The 17,595-nt window shown below is 55.2% G+C and overlaps 1 protein-coding gene across 2 annotated transcripts in view; it reads left to right on the top strand.

The window, feature by feature from the left end:
- The first annotated feature begins 4,043 nt into the window (after nt 1-4,043).
- Fignl2 (fidgetin-like 2) overlaps nt 4,044-17,595 on the top strand; it is a 28,393-nt gene continuing 14,841 nt past the window's right edge. For both annotated transcript variants that reach the window (XM_006521282.1, XM_006521284.1), the window contains exon 1: nt 4,044-4,305. The gene's annotated coding sequence lies outside the window, so the exon portion shown is untranslated. The remainder of the gene's footprint in view (nt 4,306-17,595) is intronic.

Here is a 17,595-nt window from a genome sequence, read left to right as displayed (position 1 = left end):
ACTACGACACCACAGTCCCACGGTCCCATGGCACCACAGCACCTCAGAACCACAGTACCATGGCACCACAGCTCTGGTAGGGTTGGGTTCAACCTCTTGGGCTTTGCTAAGCCCCTCCCCTCTGAGGCTGGAGGAGGGAGCAGAGGGCCGGGTTAGAAGGGAGGAGGCTGAGCAGGAGGCACAATCCACTACATTACTAGTTGACTTAAGTACAACCAGATGTACTGAGACTTTCCGATCAGGCCCAGCCCCAGAGGGCAAAGCAGGGGCAAGGGACCTTCCATGCAAACTGGTTTTCTAATTCCCCACCCTGTCCTGGGTTTGTAAACTTTGTAAGAGAGGAGAGACTTCCTGTAGGTCTCCAGGGACTGGCCTGTTAAGAGGGTGTGGGTCCTGCAGGGGTGGGTCCTGCCTTTGAATGGACAAGGGTGGGGGTGGGGTGGGGGCAGGGGGTGGACGGCGTGGGGGATGGGAGGTAGGGGTGGGGGAGTGAGTGAGAGGGACGCTCATGAAAGCAGAGATCTGGCTCAGTGTGTAGAACCTTCCAGAGAAAAGACCTTAGAGGAGGACTGGTTTGGAGTTACTGACCCAATCGCAGGATCCCACAAGCTCAGCTGAGTTGGGTTCTGAAGGTTGAATAGGAGTAGGGAAATGAGATTCTCGGCTCAGATTTGGAAGTATTCAAATAGCGTGGATGCGACTGAGTTCTGTGGGACTAGAGATAAAAAGTGGGGTCAATTCAAGTGGCTGGTGCAAAGGCTGTGCTGTAGGATGGGGGTGGGGGACCTCTGTTTACATAGCAACAGCTGTACTCAAGTAAATTGAGGATTCTGAGTGTGGGGTGCTGGAGTCCCTCTGAGTTAGGCATGTGGAGGTGAAATAGGGACACCTCTCCAATGGCCCAACCTAGAGGCTATAGGAAAGTAGAGTGCATTTTCTAATTCCCAGATATTCCCAGAAACTCTCAGGCTGGCTGAGGGGGTGCTGGCCCCCACCCAGCCTGAAGCAGGAGTGTGTGTTGGGGTGGGGAGAGCACTGGTGAAAGTTTAAAAACAGCAGTGGGGTAAGGCATGGGTGGGAGGGTCTGGGATGGCGGGTGGGTCACGGGTAGGAGAGTTTTGGCAATGGAGGAGACTTTGCCAGCTGGGCCTTGATGGCTGAACCTCAAATCCCAAAAGGCTGGCACTTAGATTTGTAGCCAGGGCAGCCTGAGACCAGCCAGTGGCAAGTTCCGACTGCGGCTGGTGGGGTGTGGTGTCCTCTGGGCATATTCCCTGTCCTTTGGGGCAGGACATGCTTCCTTCCTTTCCTGCCCATGGTGACTCCTAAGGGGCCAGCAGAAGAGCACTGAGAAAGGGAACTCCCGCCCGCCCTTTCCTCTTCCTCCTTTCCATTTCTTTCTGCTTCCTCTGTCCACCCATGCTTCCCTGGGGCCCTTTATTTCTTTCCTTGCCCCACCTGCTCCTGGATTCTCTGGGTCTGGCTCCTTCTGCCGCCCTGAGTCCTGCTCCCTCCCTCTAAAGGCCTTCCAGTGGGTGGGAGGCATCCTGTGTGGTTTTGGAAAGTACTTGACACCCATCTCTGGGCCAAGAGGTACCCCACCCTCTCCTAGATATACGTGCACACAGACTCACACGCAGTTGTTAGCATCTAGCCACATACCAAGGGGAGCCCCTTCTCCTGGGGTGGGTGGCAGTACTCCATGCAGTTAGTGATGGAAACCAAGTGGCTGCAAAGGGTGGCGGGTTGGAAGAGCGATGCATTAGCCATCTTTACCACTATTATTATCCAATCCATTGTGGGCACTTGACCTGCCCTGGGAGGCTCCCGGTGACCTCAGCAGGGGCCTTTCGGGGCACAGATCCCTTGCCTGAGGGCAGATAGGAGAGGGGTCAAGCAGGAGCCCTCAGAGATTAGCCCCCCAGAAAGGCCAAGAATGGAGATATGATGAAAGGCCATTTGCCAAGACTGAGTGTGTGTCAGCTTCAAGGTGATGTATTAACAGGACCATAATTAGCTCAGGGAAGGAAAGTGATACTTCATTGCCTGGGCGCTGGACAGGGGGTAAGTGAAGGAGGGAAGCGACTAGGCTCCCCTCACCTGCTAACCAGAGCCCTTACTGTGACCCACAGCCACCTGAGAATCAGGACCACCTGATACTGGGCTGGCCTGTGGCGCCTCAGGAAGGCTTCAGCGGCACGCTGAGCATCCCCGATGAGGCATGAGCAAGCTCTCCTCTCATCCTGGCCCTGGAAGGCTTTTGTCTCTAGGCAGACACTAACATTCCTTCAAGCTGGATGCCTCAGAAGGCACCACCTCATCTTAGAACTCGGTACAGTCAGGTCCTAGGGCCACCCATCAGCAAGGCTAGCCAGCCTTGGCATCCTGGCACAATTCCGGATGACAGGGGTGTCTCTGCTCGGCTCCAGTGGACTTGGCCTTCAAGGGAGCCGGCAAGGACTGGGAGTACAGAGAAAAGGGGTGCAGGGGCTCTAGGTCAGGCTTTTCTCAGTGCTCCCAATTAAGTCTCTTCTCTCTGGCCTCGGATGTCATAACAGTGAAGAAAGACCACATTTAATCAGTTTCTTGTTTTGTCACAAGTTTCTTGTTTTGTCTCTGCTCTGCTAAGATGGCAACTGTAGCTGTTTGCACCCTCTATGAATACAATCCTGGGGGTCTGGCCCAGCACTCCTGAGTCTTGGCGCATCCCTGATTTGTGTCAGGGTGTGTGGGTGTGTAAGAACGGGAAGGTGGTTTATAAACAGGAAAATTCTGGGGCCAGAAGTCTCCCCGCCCCCTTGATGAATTTCAGAACTTTATTGCTGGTCTTATTTCCATATTTAGACTATGAAAAAGAAAAGACAAAAAGGATGATTGGCGGCCTGTGCCTTCCTCTTCCCTGCCAATCTACAGAGCTGTCTGGGTCTGTGGGATCCGGAAACATAATCACAAGTGAAGAGTCTTTAGAATTCTGCCAGACTTGGAGGTCAGAGGCCTGTTCTGCAGGTTAGAGGAAGCCCCTCCAGCGTGAGTCCTGTCCTACGGATGCTCTTGCTGAACTACCACCCGGAAGGAAAGGAAGTCCCAGAAAGGGTGGCGGCAGAGCCTCGAAGTACGACCTATGGGTGGGAAATGCTGGTCACAGAACCTCTTGACGCTCTGGGCTCCTCCAGAACCTCCACCATAAGCATCGCGCCTGTGCCATGGCCTCCTAAGGCGGAGGGAGTCTTGACCTTTATCACCACCGAAGCTCTGAGACGCCTGCTTAAAACGGTGCCAACTCTAGACTGGGAGCGATTCAATGCAAATTCCTCTGGTCACCTGTAAGTCCCCTTATACGTATACTGGCTGGGGCTCCTTATACGTAGGTGCCAGTGGGCTCAGGGTGACTGTAGTCTCTTTGGGCAAGCTCTCCAGTGTGATTGTCCCACCACCTAGTCCACTGCTTTGATAGTGCGCGCGTGCGCGCACACACACACACACACACACACACACACTGTTCTGTGGCACCTGTGCAGAGACAGTGCCCTCATCTGGCTATGCACCCTGCCAGGGGCATCCTGCACGCTGTAGTTGCTCTGCGCGCCCAGGGCGGGGACGTAGGCCAGAGTCCACAGGCGTCCTAGGAGAGGTGGTCTTGGCCAGGCAGCGGACGGGGCGGGTCTGGCCAGCCGCCTTCCCCTTTGCCCTTCGACCCAGGAAGCGGCTCACAGCCAGCGGCCACTCAGGGCAGCCAGGAGCTCAGTCCTGGCCTCGGCGCCCGCCCGGCCTCCCCAGTCTCCCCGCCTCCAGGCCGGCCTCCAAGCCCAGCGCAACTTCCCGCTCCGACGGCAGGGGAGGCGGGAGCGGGCGAGCGGCCTGAGAGTGGTGCAAGGACACGCTCGCACCGAGGGTCATTTGCTCTTTTTCCCCCGGGTGGCTAATTTATTTTCGAGCCCGGGGAGGGAGAGGCGGGGCGGCGAGGCTGCCGCGAGGGGCCGGGCGAGCGGGGCGGGGGCGGGGCGCTGGGAGGGGCGGGGCGCGGGCCCGGAGGGAGGGCGCTGGGGGCGGGCGAGGGGAGGCGGGGTGGGGGTCCTGCCTGCGGGGGGAGCCTGGGCCGCCCCTTGTCCGGCCACCCCCACTGCCCAGTCCCGCTCCCGGCCGCGGCGGCCGCAGCAGCCGCAGCAGCAGCGGCCCCAGGATGGTGAGCGCCGCTGACCCCCAGCCCTGGCCCGTCGCCCCCGGCCCGCGCTTCCGCCCCGGTCCCTGGGCCGGACGCCCCCCCAGGCCGCGCACACTCACCTAGGACCCGGCCGGGATGCCGAGGTACGCGTCGCAGGCCAGGGAGGGGGTAGGCGCGGGAGCGCGCGGGCCGGCCGGGGGTCAGGGGGTGGCGACTGTGCGGTCCGATGTCCAGAGCTTTGTCCGCGGGCGCGGGGCCGTGCGAGGCCCAGGGAGGGCGGGGGCTGAGGGGCCGGGGCTCCAACTAGGCGGAGGTCGGAGGGCAAGGCCGGGAGAGACCTGAGAGGGTGCGTGGGAGCCCAGGGTCATTTCCCCGGAGGAAGGGGGGCGACCAGTTGAGATCGCCCCTCGGTCGCCGACGGGAACCCGCTTTACCGCCCACTCTGGAGCTGAGGAGGTGGTGTTAGCGAGCGGCGGACTCTGGGGAGTCTGTGGGCTTGGGGAGAGGGAGCTAGGATTTGCGGGTTCGGGTCCCAGAAGGGTCCGGCGGCCTGAGCCCGAGGGCCGGCCCGCAGGCCCCTCCCACTCCGTCAGGTCTTTGTCCAGCGGCCCCTGTGTGTGCGGGAGGGGGTGGGGGCTGGGTTACTGGCCTGGAGATTCCCCAGCATCGTGACGGGGCAGTGACAGGAGACTGAGGCCATTTCGGTCCCTGCGCCCCTAACGCACACGCCCTTCGTTTCTCCTCAGGCTGGGACAGTAGTCCCAGCTCAGAGTTGGGGTATTGCACGAAACTGCGCTTACTTTCACCAGTGGACCATTGGTTACCCGGAGCCCCTCGGAGTTCCCAGCTCTTGCGAAAACCCCTTAAACTTCCCTACTCCTAGAGCCTTATGGTCTATGCAGAGATTCCCACTTCCAGACTCTTGTTAGAGGGTCCTCTGTAGATTGTTGGGCACACAGTAAGAGCTTAATATATGTTGGCTTCCTCCCGGACCTCTCCGGTCTAGTGGTTCCCGCTGGCGGAGGGCCTGTGAACGTTAAACGCCGGGGAGAGCGAGAGCAGCCTGGAGCCTGCGCCCCGCTGAGGCCCGGAGTGCAGGGGTGGGTGGGCGGGTGGGTGGGCTGTTAAAGGGACGGTCACTAAATCAGGATTAGGCCGTGGGGCTGTCAGGCTGCCGGCCCTGTCTCCATGGATACCTAATTTGGAGGAGAATAGAGGACGGAAGAATGTTTGTGTTGTCCGCACTGGCAGTAGAGGCTGAGCGGGCTCCTGCTTTCAGCCCAGTAGCTAGAAGTGGGGATCTGCTCGCTTTCCCACTTTAGGTTTACAGTTTGGGAGCTTCTCGGTTCCCGGGGTTTGACACCTCCCCTAGAGCCACCCAGTATTTGGAGTGGGCCTGGAGATACTGCAGTCCAAAGACCTCTGACTGTACGGGGTAGTTTTGAACCCTGCCAGAATCCCATCCAAAACCCCTGAGCATCCTTCCGGAACCTCCCGTCACCCCAGTATCCCTAGGCAGGGCGCGAACGTCCTTCTCTGGGTTTTAGTCCTGCCCCCCCCCCTGGGACAGCCGTAACAGGGTGCAAGGGGGTGCCGGTCTGCAGTGCTCCAGGATCCGAGAGCGGGTTTTCGACCACCCTGAGCTGTGGGCAGGGGGGCGGGGCGGGACTTTCTCCAGTCGCCCGAAGAAAGGGGAGGATCTTGCTTGGATGGCCCGGGAGGACTGTGTGACAGGCCTCGTAAATCGCCCTTACCCACATTTAGCACCATTTCATTTCTTTCTACTTGATTCCATTGGTGCCCGCAGCATCCAGAGGCGACCCTCACGCCCTTACTATACAGTCTTCTGAGGGAAGCCCCTTTGGGCCAATGGGAGTTTAGTTGAAAGGCAGGATTGGAGTTGCTCCTTCTCAGTGTCCCTAGGAGTAGGAGAGGGGCTGGATGACCAGGGATGCCGTGGACCTCCAAGGACTTGCATGTTCTTTGGCTCTGGAGAGGACAGTGGTCAGGATGAGGGTCACCTAGTCAGACAATTCCAGTACCCAGCCAGATCAAGGCAGCAGAATGGAAAGCAAGAGAGAGGAACCCAGACTCCAGTGTGGTATTCCAGAGTCCGTTCCTGCCTCTCTCCTGGTCATCCATGGCCACAGCTTTTCATGGACCAAGAGTCCCTCCCCTCCCCTGCCTGGCTGCAGCTTTATTGCTGAATCTCAGGCTCTCCACGCAATTTCACGCCTCTCTGCCTTTGCTCCTGCTGTTCCTTCGGCCAAATGCCTTCTCCATTGTCCTGGTCTTGCCACAACCTCCTCATTCTTCAAGGCCCGGCTAGGATGCCACATATCCCCCTGGGTAGCCTCCCCCAGAGTCCCCAGCTTTACCATTTGCCCCTCCCTCCACGGTCTCCTAGTGCTGCACCTGTATCTTTTTTCCGTTGTGGCTGGGTCCATATTAGGCTCTGGCTCCAGGAGGCCAGGGTATATACACTTGCGCCTGCCTCACAGTTACTTTGTACCGTTTGGGTGCCCATAAATGTTGGTTGGGTGACGAGAAGGAGCTTTGTGAAGACTTTGACCTGGTGGTCTGCAAAACCTGGAATCCGGTCACTTTGGGCAAGAAGCTCTGCCCTCCTGGGTTTTGGAGCCCCCTGAGTGGCTCAGCTCCTCCTTTCTTTCTCTCCTCCTCCTTAGTGACCCTCCCCACCCCCCAAGTCCAGGGAGGACTTTGCTCCTTTCCTTCTCCACAGACCTTCATCCTCCCCCTTGCCATTATCATCCTGTTAAACAGAGAGGCCAGTCAGGACCCATATGGATCACATTAACAATTGCTTATTATCTGGCTGAGACACCCCCAACTCCCCACCACTAGTTCCTACTACAGCAGCTCTGGATCCTGAGGAGCCTCCCCCCACCCCCCACCCCACTGGTCATGAAGGAGGTCAGGGGACAGGTTGGTTGGCTGCCCCCTCCTTCCCTGACCCCTCCAGCAGGATTTTGCCTCTTCTTGCCTTGGCGCTTAATGACTTCGTCACCTTATTTAATGAAAAACAGGCTCCACAGGAGGATGGCTCAGGAAGGTCCCAGGGCTACATACTGGAAGGTGGCCAAGGCCTGGCATACCTTTGGTCTGTTGCCTTGATAGCTCCTGCCACCAGCGGGCAGAAGTCAGAGGAAAGGGTGAGCCATAGTCACCTGCAGTCTTAGTAATGGTTGACACTGCTGTCTCCTGGGAACTAGAGGGTTAGGAAGATAGAGAGATTCTCCAAACTGTGTGACACCGAATTCCAAGGCTTTCCCTGCAAGGGAGAAAGAGGACCACTGTAAAACTGGATGTGAGGACTCACCCCTGTAATCCTAGCACTAAACAGGCTGAGACAGAATTATCTCGAGTTCAGAGCTAGTCTGGGTCACAGAGTAAGATTCTTGTCTCAAACCAGCCACTATCACCAACAATAAAAAGGGCCCGGGTATATCTCAGTGCTACAGTATATATATGTGGTGATCCCCACCATACCCAGGAGTAAAACAAAAAATCTGGTGTTTCCTTGAGCCATGACAGGGTTAGCTTGAGTTTCAGAATTGGTGAGTAGGGCTTATGTTTAAGTACACATAACCGGAGTCTAGCGCGAGGGCTGGAGGTTAGCTCAGCAGTAGTGTATTTGGCTAGAATGTACAAGGTCCTGGGTTGAATTTTTTTTTCTCTTCATGATAGAGTTTCTCTGTGTAGCTTGGCTGTCTCAGAACTCAATTAGTAGACTAGGTTAGCCTCGAACTCAGAGATCTGCCTGCCTCTGCCTCCGCCTCCACCTCTGCCTCCTGAGGGCTAAGACTAAAGGAGAGCCTCTGGGTTGGATTCTGAGCCACTAGGGTAAAATAACAAACTGTGGGTCTCTATGTTTTGACTTACAGAGCCTGCAGAAATGAAAGCGTCCCCAGGAAAAGTGTACTATCATGAGCTGACACCATGATACTCTGTATTCTCCTTTAACGGCCCTTGAACCCCTGAAGCCCATAAGGAGTATATCCAGAAGCCCTCCCCAGGTCTCGCCCCTCTGAGATTCTGAGGACAACCAAGGTTTTCTGACCCCACTAGGTGTTCATCCCATGGCAGGGGACTGTATGCACTGCAGGGTGTCACTGGCAGGGGACTACATGAGCCGCTTGCCAAGCATGCCAGCTGCTGGCACAGCTTTCAACTGGGAGGGATCACAGTGCCCCATCAAGGTTGGGCTGCTCCCCTCCGTCTGATGTGTGGCTTGGAAGCGCTAAGAGCCCCTTGGGAAGTGAGCTTAGGAAGGTGTTGAGCGGCCCAGTGAGAAAGTGAATGAGCAGGGATCAAGGACCTGGTGTTCCTGAATGACCCAGTCCATAGGGCTGCACTTGCTCTGGAGGGGACATTCCCCTGGCTTGCCACACCAAGAAAACACTGCAGCAGCCGTGCTGCCTTCAGTTTCAAACCGTGGACAGCTTTAGAATTCACCTGTGAGCTGGAGGTGGGCAGGAGTTCACAGTGAAGAGCTGAGCTCACACTCACTGTTTGTTTCTGTTACTTATTACAGTACTGTAGCTTCGAGTTGGGGCCTTGTGCATGCTAGGTGGGCACTCTAGCACTGGGTTTTATCTCCACACCCACCAAGCCTACTTTATACTGGCTAGTCCTGGACTCCCAGGCAGCATCGGGATAAAGAACAGGGCTCAGGAATCATGCAGCAGGAGAGTGGCTCCCTGCAGGAATTGGGAGACAGAGGCCTGCCTTCTTCTGTTCTCTTCAGGGCCTGGCACACCTAGACCAGTGACAAGATTAGTCATTGACACAAGGAAGAGACCGTGGTTTACCGTTTGACCCCTTGATAGATTCCTACCTTCTGTGGTGACGCAGCAACATACCACCATCCTGTTTGGATCTCAGTCGTGTTCGAGAGAGCATCAGCCATGCTCCCTGAGAGCATCAGCCATGCTCTCTGAGATTTCTCCCACATCAACAAGGTTTTCATACTTGGAGCCAGAGTTAATCTCTCTCGAAAACATTTTTCACATTGATTGATTGATTGGTTGTGTGTCTGTGTCTCTGCACACATGCGGAAGTCGGGAGACAACTTGGAGGAATTGGTTCTCTTCCTACCATGTGGGGTTCCGGGGTGGAACTCCGGGTTGTCAGGCTTAGCAGCAAGCACCCTTACCCACTGAACTGTCTCGCCAGCCCCTAGAGGTCTCTTAAGTCTCAGCCTCACACTAGGGGTGAGAGGTAGGGGAGGCCAGCTCCAGTGTTGCCTGACACAGGCCTCTAACATGAACAGTGGTTGCTATGTGGTTGGAGGTCGTGCTCAAAGGTGGTTCATCCAACACCCATCCATTGTTTTTATGTGATGTCACCTTCAAGGAACTTGCGAGATGCTGGGCACCAGCAATGAGGCAAAGACAGGTTTGGTCCCAAGATTTCCTGAGTAGAAGGGAACTTCTGAGGGTGTGGCCACTCAGAACTGTACAGTGTGGTTTGGGAAGAGGCTGGGAGGAAAGCCAACTGTCGTTACAGGAACCCTGGGAAGGGGGCTTGTCCTTGGGAGTTTGTGTCAGTGGGAATCAGCAGGGAACTGGGACAAAGGTCACTTAGCACTGGTCTTCCTGAAGCTCAGAGTCCCTTTTGACCCTTGGATGCTCAAGAGTCTGGGAGGTGTTTCTTCCCTGAGGTCATAGAGGGAAAAACTAGTGGTTACTGTACACTTCCCAAGTGCCCCCAGCCCCTGCATGCTGTGACTCCATCCCCACTTGTAGATGTCTGTTAGGGACAGATGAGCTCTCTAGGGACCCTCATCACTAGGAGAAATCGCCTCTTTTGCCTCATTCCACAGAGCTATGGCAGTTCATAGATGGCTTTGCTTCTCCGAATTACCAGAAGCTAGGGATTTTCCACGAGTGGAAGTTTATTTGAACATCTTATGGCTAAGAAGTTCAAGTGCATAGGGCCTCTAGCAAGGGTGTTTGCAACTGGTCATAGCATGGCAGAGGGCACATGGGGATTAGCCTAAGATCGAACTGGATAGGGATAGCTGTTTGTTCTGGTAATGCTATTTGGAGACAGCATCTTACTCTATAGCCCTGGCTGCCTTGAACTCACTGAGATCTGCCTGCCTCTGCCTTATGAATGTTGGGATTAAAGGTGTGAGCCACCAGCTTAGACATCCTTTTGTGGGAAGTAGTGCTGGGCCTTGAACCTGGGACCTAGTACTTGCCAGTTGGGTATTCTACTTCTGATTCATGTCTTGGCCGGACAGGAATCCACTCTTGAGGTCAGAACCTTTATGGTTCAGCCACTCCTTTAAGGATGGGGTGCCTGTCTGCTTCTTTCTTTCTCTCTGTCTCTCGATTTCTGTATTTTTAATTTTATATTTATTTATTTTAAAGTCTTACTGTGTAGCCTAGGCTGGCCTAGAGGGTTCACTGTAGCACTGACTGGCCTCAGGCTTCCAGAAATTCTCCTACTTTGGTTTCCCAAGTGAAATATGGGCCAGGAGACCCAGCTTTGGTGTGAGTTTTAGCAAGGAGCCTCAGATTTAAAGCGCCAGGACCTCTCTCTCTAGAAGAGCTTCCTTTGCAGACAGACCATGTCCTGTGGGCATGTCCTCTTCTGTCTCTTGTTTTCCTACGGTCCCACCCTCTTCAGGCCGGAGCTTTAGATCTCCAGTCCCTCACCAAGAAACATGAATCTGGGTTACTGGGGGTGAGGGAGTCTGGGAGTTCAGCTTGGGACCCATTAGGTATCCAGCAGGTGCCCACCCATGTGGGAATTGCAAGAGAGCTTCCCAGAGGACGGGATAGCTGCAGTGGAAAGGCAGTGTTGGAAGTCCAGTGCCCCTGTGGGTGGGGAACGCAGCATCTCCAGGTTTCTAGAATCTTCCCTCAGGCTCACCTTGCACGAAGCCAGAAATACTTCATGGAACGTTTGCTATTTGTCAAGGGGTGGTAAGTGGTGGTCACTTTCTCTGAGTGTGAGAGTGACTCAAACCACTGTCTGGAGTTAACATTAAGGACAAAGGTCCTCAGAGCCCTGGCCACAGGAACAGCTTTAGAGGGCATTGAGCTCTGAGTTTGACTGGATGGGAGGAGGTTTTAGGGAGCCTTACAAATGGTGAGGGAGGCCAATTAGGACGGAAGAGTCAAGTGGTATCCTCATTTTGTTAGCTGTTAAATCGAATGGCATCCCTTTGGCCCGCCTGCTGACTTAGACAAGGGAACTGTACCTCCTCAATGTCCTTATCTGTTACAAGGGCCACCCTCCCTCGGATTCTTGTGAAAACCGGGCATATAGTAGTGGGTAGTCATGTGCTGAGAACCCACCGGAGCAAGCAGAGGGGTGTCCGTGGCTGCTCAGTCCTTGCTTAGCGACCTCCCCCACTTTCTCCTGCTCTCTCTCTCTCTCCAGGCGGCCCTGCAGCTATGGGAGTCATCTCCTTGGGGCCAGCCCTTCCCACTCAACACCCAGGTGGACCGGCCTGGCTGCATAGCTGAGTGATTCAGCCCAGCACCCCAGGGCTGAGGAGAGGCTGGGAGGGCTGCCTGCCTGGGGATTTGGAGGAGGGCTGCCTGGGCCTGTTTTCTCACCTTTGGTCAGACAGACACTGTGAGGGTGTGTCTCTCATCTCTCATACAGCACCATGAAGTGCAGGAATAGGGGCACTTTTGGGGCCAGGGAAAAAAAGACCAACCAGACTTTGAGCCTCTTAGAGCCCTCCCACACCAACTCAAGGCAACTAGATCCTAGGGCTGGCTGAGTGGAGGCGGAACACTGAGTTTTGAGGGAGACTCTGGGCCCCTGACCTGAGTCTTGTGTTCCAGGACCTCTGAGAAGTTCGTGGGTTAGGAGAGTTTTCAAACACTACTCTTCATTTGTAGACAAACACAGTCTTATTTGTACAATGAAAAGTATTTTTGAGAACAGACCACAGACTCCCCAGCTGCCAAAAGGGCCTATGGCTTAAAATCTGGCCAAGCCCCCTCACGGTTTCTTCCCTCCTGCCTATCCAGCACTAAGCCCCAAAGGTCGGAGAACCTTCCGTGCAGCCCCACACAAAGACAGACTGCTAGAAAGCAGTGACCCAGCTCAGCAGAACAGCAGCTGACAGCTTTCTTCCTCAGTGCCTGCGTCTTCCCCACAGGTCCCTAACAGCCCTTAAACAGACCTGTACTGCTCTCTCTGCAGAAATGAGGAGGAGCTGAGCCCCCAGGGGGCAGTTAGTTTGAGGTGGGCCAGCCTAGGGTTCAACTACAGGTCCTTGAGTATCCAGAGGAAAGCCCAAAGCATCTCTCCAAAAAGTAATTACAGAGATAGGCTCAGTGCAGGCTGGAAGCCTTTTTTTCTGAAATGCTTTTGCTGGGTAGTTGTTTGAACTTGAGGATGTAGAACCCGCAGCTCCAGAAGGCAGCTGTCCTTAAATTGTTATTGAAAAGCGGTATAGACCAGCCTCTAGCCCTAAGGCCTTGGATCCCCTCACACATACCATCTGTACCTGGGGGAGGGAAAGGATAAGAAGCAAGCATGGGGGAAGTGACAGGGGGTGCTTGGTCAGACAGCTAGGTCTAGCGAGACTCATGCCCAAGGGTGTCAAACGGGGAGGGGAGCTCGGTTTAATGATTGACAGCAGCTGTGAATAAGCATCTAAATGGTGGGACAGTGGAGCAGGGAGCCGGGGATGGCTTCAGAGCCAAGGTGAAATTACGCTTGGGCTTGGGAGTTCCTCAGTGCAGACTGTAGGAAGGTGTTCAGGGCAGAAGCCTGGCGGAGTACGCACAGGTGGCTCAGGGGGTAGACTGGCTGTGACTTTGGAGTTGAGATGACAAGCCTGAGACTGGTCAGAAGAAAGAATTGATCTCCTAACTGGAACCACTTTAAGGGATTCTATCTGTTTCTTGACTGGACTGGCTTTGTACTCTCCGTGCTGGGGGACCTCTCTGGTAGCCCAGACTGAAGGGCTGGAGAGCAGAGGCAGAGGGCTCAATGTGGCACCAGATGTAGGGGACCGTTTCAGAGAATGTCCGTGGAACTAGGTGCCTTACGATATGGGCTGTGGCTCCTGGGTAGTGACAGTCTTAGGTAACTCTGGAGGGGATTGTGTGGCATCCAAGGTCTCTGGACACCCCATCTGGCCCTATAGATCGTCACCTGGGTTCTTGGCTCTTGAGGTCGCAGGGATAGTAAAAAAGGGGAGGTTGGGATGGCTTGGATTTAGTCAGTGGACTCTCAGTAGGGACTTGAAACATAAGCAGGGGATCTTGCTTGCACAGTTTCACGGTGACAGAGAAGGCATTATGAGGGCTCTGAGGGTCCATATGGACAGAGGAGAAGCTGGTAAAAGATGTCCCAAGATATAGACTGGAGGGGCCAGGGGCTGGCTGAGCTAGCCTGGGAAGCTCTGTGTTCTCAGGGGCTGTCAGGTCCACAGACCTGACTATGCTCTCCCAGGGTTGGCAGGCAGCTCTTAAGTTGGCCCTTTCTCCGGAGTTGCCCTTCAGATCTGCTGGGTTTTGGTTTTCTAGTTTTCGTTTAGTTTTGTTTTTCTGGCTGAGAAAGCACTTTTTTCCTAGGGCACTCTCAGGCTGGAGCATAGAACAGAGTCTGGGGTAGCTGGTTCAAACCTGCCCCTGCCCCTGTCCCTGCCTGCTGCCTGCTGCCTGCTGCCTGCTGCCTGCTGCCTGCTGCCTGCTGCCTGCTGCCTGCTGCCTGCTCAGCCCTAGCTCCCACCAGCATGATCTGAAAAGGCACGCTGCCCTCCCTACCAGTTCACACTGAGGAGAGATCGGAGATCCAGACTTGTCATTCATCTCATAGACCAATGTCATGTGTGTGCTCATTCTTCCACAGATAAGCCGTGGGCAGGAAGGAGGTCTGTGATCCCTCTCCCCCAGACCACAGTTGTTCCCTGGGCTACAAGGGCCTGAGAGAGCTCCAGTCGTGGCCATTCTTCTGCTTGGCTGTTTAATACCGATCTGCCTCCCTCAGGTCCATGGTGGGTCTAAACTGTATAGGTCAGGACTCTGAGAGTCAGCAGGTAACAAGAAGGAGGGGAAAGGGGGAGCATGTCCTGCTGTAGAATGGGGCTTATACTACATCCTTCCTTCTATAGTGGCCCCGAGAGAGTGTAGAAAATGTAGTGACGTCTGCCCACTCCTTCTGTCCTTGGGATTTCCGGATGGGGTGTGTGTGTGTGTGTGTGTGTGTGTGTGTGTCCTTTTAGTATTTAGGAAGCACACTGGGCTATCCTAACTCCTTCCTGCAGCTTCCTTGGGGACCCAGGGGTAACTCTGTCCCTGACTGACTGCAGCTGTTGCTCCAGGACAGTGTGGGCTGAGCTGTCCTGCCCTCTAAGCTGTTCCCAGCCCCTGGAGTCACTTTTTTTTTTTTTTTTTTTTTTTTAAATCCAGGAAACACATTCTGCCATTCCTTTATCCCATCTCCAGAAGGCAAGAGGTACACACAGGTCAGCTCTGGTGAGCCCCCCTCTGAGGTCCCTGGCTAATCGCCTGGCATCTGAAATGGTGTGGCTGTCTAAAACATCATTTATTTATTTTCTACCAGATGATGTCTCTCACTCAGACGTAGGCATGAGTAGAATAGTTTGTGCTTTCTTTGAGGAGGACATGGGGATACTAACTAGTCTGGTACTTTCTCCTTAGCTTCCACAGGGAGATGGTTTATGGAAAGACATAGCCCTGACAGCCCAGTGTTTCTGGGTATTGCCCTGTCCTGGGGGCAAGATGGGGTAGTGGAAGGACAGGCCTTAGGGCCTTCCTCAGTAGGGACAGCACCTGGAGATGGTCCTGGGAGAGCTGGGTGGAGCAGCTGGGAAAGGGGGCGGGAGAAAGAGGCCTTCTGGTCTGGAAGTCAGGCCGTTGGCACCAGAGGACAGACTTGGAGTGGACAAAGGTTGCTGGGGCCTAGCTGAGATACCCCCAAGGCAACCAGGTCACAGGAGGCACTGGCGGGTCCCTGAGCCCTTGTAGTCAGGCCTTGTATCCAGCTTCAGGCTCCTCATCACCGCTGAGAGTTGTGGGGAGGGGCCTTGGGCGCCCCCCTGGCCTCCCCGGGTTGCGGACAGTCTGTTTGTTCAGTGAGTGTGTAAATTGGGATTTTATGCATTGCTTATTCACTGCTGGAGCTGAGCCCCCACCCCCCAATTTCTCTGAGCCCCACCGAAGCTTCTTCCGGGGAGGGGAGGGGAGGGAGGGGGAGGGGAGGGGGAGGGGGAGGGTAGCTCCCCAAAGGCCCACCCTCCTGCTGTGGCTCTTCCCCAGGCCCCAGGCTTTGTCAGTGGAGGGTTGAGCCTTTCCAATGTGCTAATACACTCCCTGGGGGCTGTTGGACAGTGGGACTTATTTGTCAGTGTTGTGATTGGCCAGAGACTATGAGAGGGGGTTTGTGAAAGCAGCTGTGTGTGTGTGTGTGTGTGTGTGTGTGTGTGTGTGTGTGTGTCTGTTTGAGGGAGGGGGTTGGGGGGGATGTCCACCCTGCTCAGACCACTGGACAGAGACAAAGGATCTTTAGCTAGCCTGGAACAAGGATTACGCTCAGAACAAGCTGTTCCCTTACCTGGTCCGGCTGATGAGGGAGTCTTATATTTGCATCTCTACCTGGTTAGAGCTAGTGAATGGGAGTGTGTGTGTGGTGGGACTGGGTTGCATCTGTTGGAATAACCCATCTGAGATGATCTCCCTCTAGGACCCTCCATTGTCTCTCCCCACCCCCTCACTCCCCTTGCAGAGATCCACTTCATGAAGCCCAGGCCTGTCCAGACATCAAGGCTGGGCATGGACTGTCCAGGCCTCAGGGGACACAGCTGTGACCCCCGGACTGTCTTGTCATTTGAAGGAGCTTTCACCGAGGTTACATTTCTCTCCCTCTGCCAACCCCCATCTGTCCTTGGGATTGGTTGAGGATGAGGATGATGGGCGGGGTGGGGGAGGGGCGCTTAGGAGCTGATGGGGGAGGGAAGCCCAGCAGCCCTAGGGAGGCCCAGATGACAAACTGCCCTGTCCTACCTTGTGTCCTGCTCTCCGGCCTGCCCCTCCTCTCTCCGGGCAGGGCAGACCAGACAGGCTGGGCTGGGGGAGGGGGTTGCCCCAGCAAAGCTGAGGCCATCTCAGGGAAGCTGGAGTCCAGAGTGACTGGATGTAAAGCCACCAGGGAAGCTGAAGGGACAGCCTGCATTCTGAGGCCTGCCACCACTGCTCCCACAAAGCAGGCTACAGAGCAGAGCCCTGGTGGCCACGAGAGCAACCCCATCTAGAACTTTCCATGGTCACGTCCTATATGGAGCTACCACACGTGACTGTTGAGTGCTTGAAATGTAGCCAATGCTAATCTGGAATTACATTTTAGTTGTATTAAGTTTTAATGGGTTTACGTGTAAATAGTTCCCTGTGGCTGGTGGCTGTTTTTTGGATAGTGTGGGGTTAGAAGCTATGGGGCTTTAAGTGAGGGGCTTGGGAGCCAATGACACCTCTGCTCTAATCATGACCTTATCTGTCACATCATGCTCCTTCTGTCAAGTTGTCTGGAAATGTTGTATACGTTCCTGTGGCCATAGACTGAGCGTGGGAAGCTGAGCTGTTCTCTGGTGACGCCGACACGGGTTAGGGTTAGGGTTAGGACAGCCACGATAGAAAAGTAGGGACTTCAGTGGGGCTGCCAACCTGAGAAGGCTTCCTGGAGGAGGAGGCGGGGTGCAGTTGGGCTGGAGCAGAGAGGCAGCCAGGGAATGGGTGGGTGCTGGGCTTTGGAGCCCAGGCCTGATGACTCTCTGACTTCGATCCTGAGTACGGGCACCTGGATTAAAGCTGCAGCAGAGAGAAGGGCTGGACACATGGATTGAGTCCCATGCTACCTTTAGTGGCTGTTACAGCTTGGGAGAACCCCTGCTTCCTTCCCAGCCTCCATTTCCTCTCCTATAAGATGGGAGAGCAGTGCTCTCCGTTGTTTTCCCCCAAGAAGAAAGACTGATGCTAACTGAAGTCTTTGCAAATCCTACAGCTCAGCAAAAGTGGAAGGCTTGCTTGCTCCTCAAGGGTGCTGGCCCCTGGCCTGGCCTCTCAAGAGGACAACAGATGGTCACAGCTTGGCTGTGACCCTGACTGAGGACACAGACAGGGATTTCTTTGCTGCCCCCTCCCCCCAGTTCGTGTGTGCGCACACATGGCCCAGATGGGGGCCACTTGGCCAGCTTAGCTCAGGCTGACCTCCTGCTGTTTGGCATTTGACATATGAGGAGGCCCGGGGGCAGTACCCCCCACACCCTCACCCTGGAGAGGAGCCAGGCTGTCGGGGAGGCCTCACTACCTCCAGGAAGCAGGGTCCCAAGGGCCCTGATCTCTTTACCATGTGTCCGTGGCCTTTGATGGGAATTCCGTTGCCCCCTTTGTCTTCTGTCGGAGGCCTGTGGGAGGGGA

Source organism: Mus musculus, chromosome 15 (genome assembly GCF_000001635.26).
Source record: "Mus musculus strain C57BL/6J chromosome 15, GRCm38.p6 C57BL/6J".
In the NCBI taxonomy this organism is placed as follows: domain Eukaryota; kingdom Metazoa; phylum Chordata; class Mammalia; order Rodentia; family Muridae; genus Mus; species Mus musculus.
Note: the sequence above shows the minus strand (reverse complement) of the source record. Positions and strands in the feature narration are given on the sequence as shown.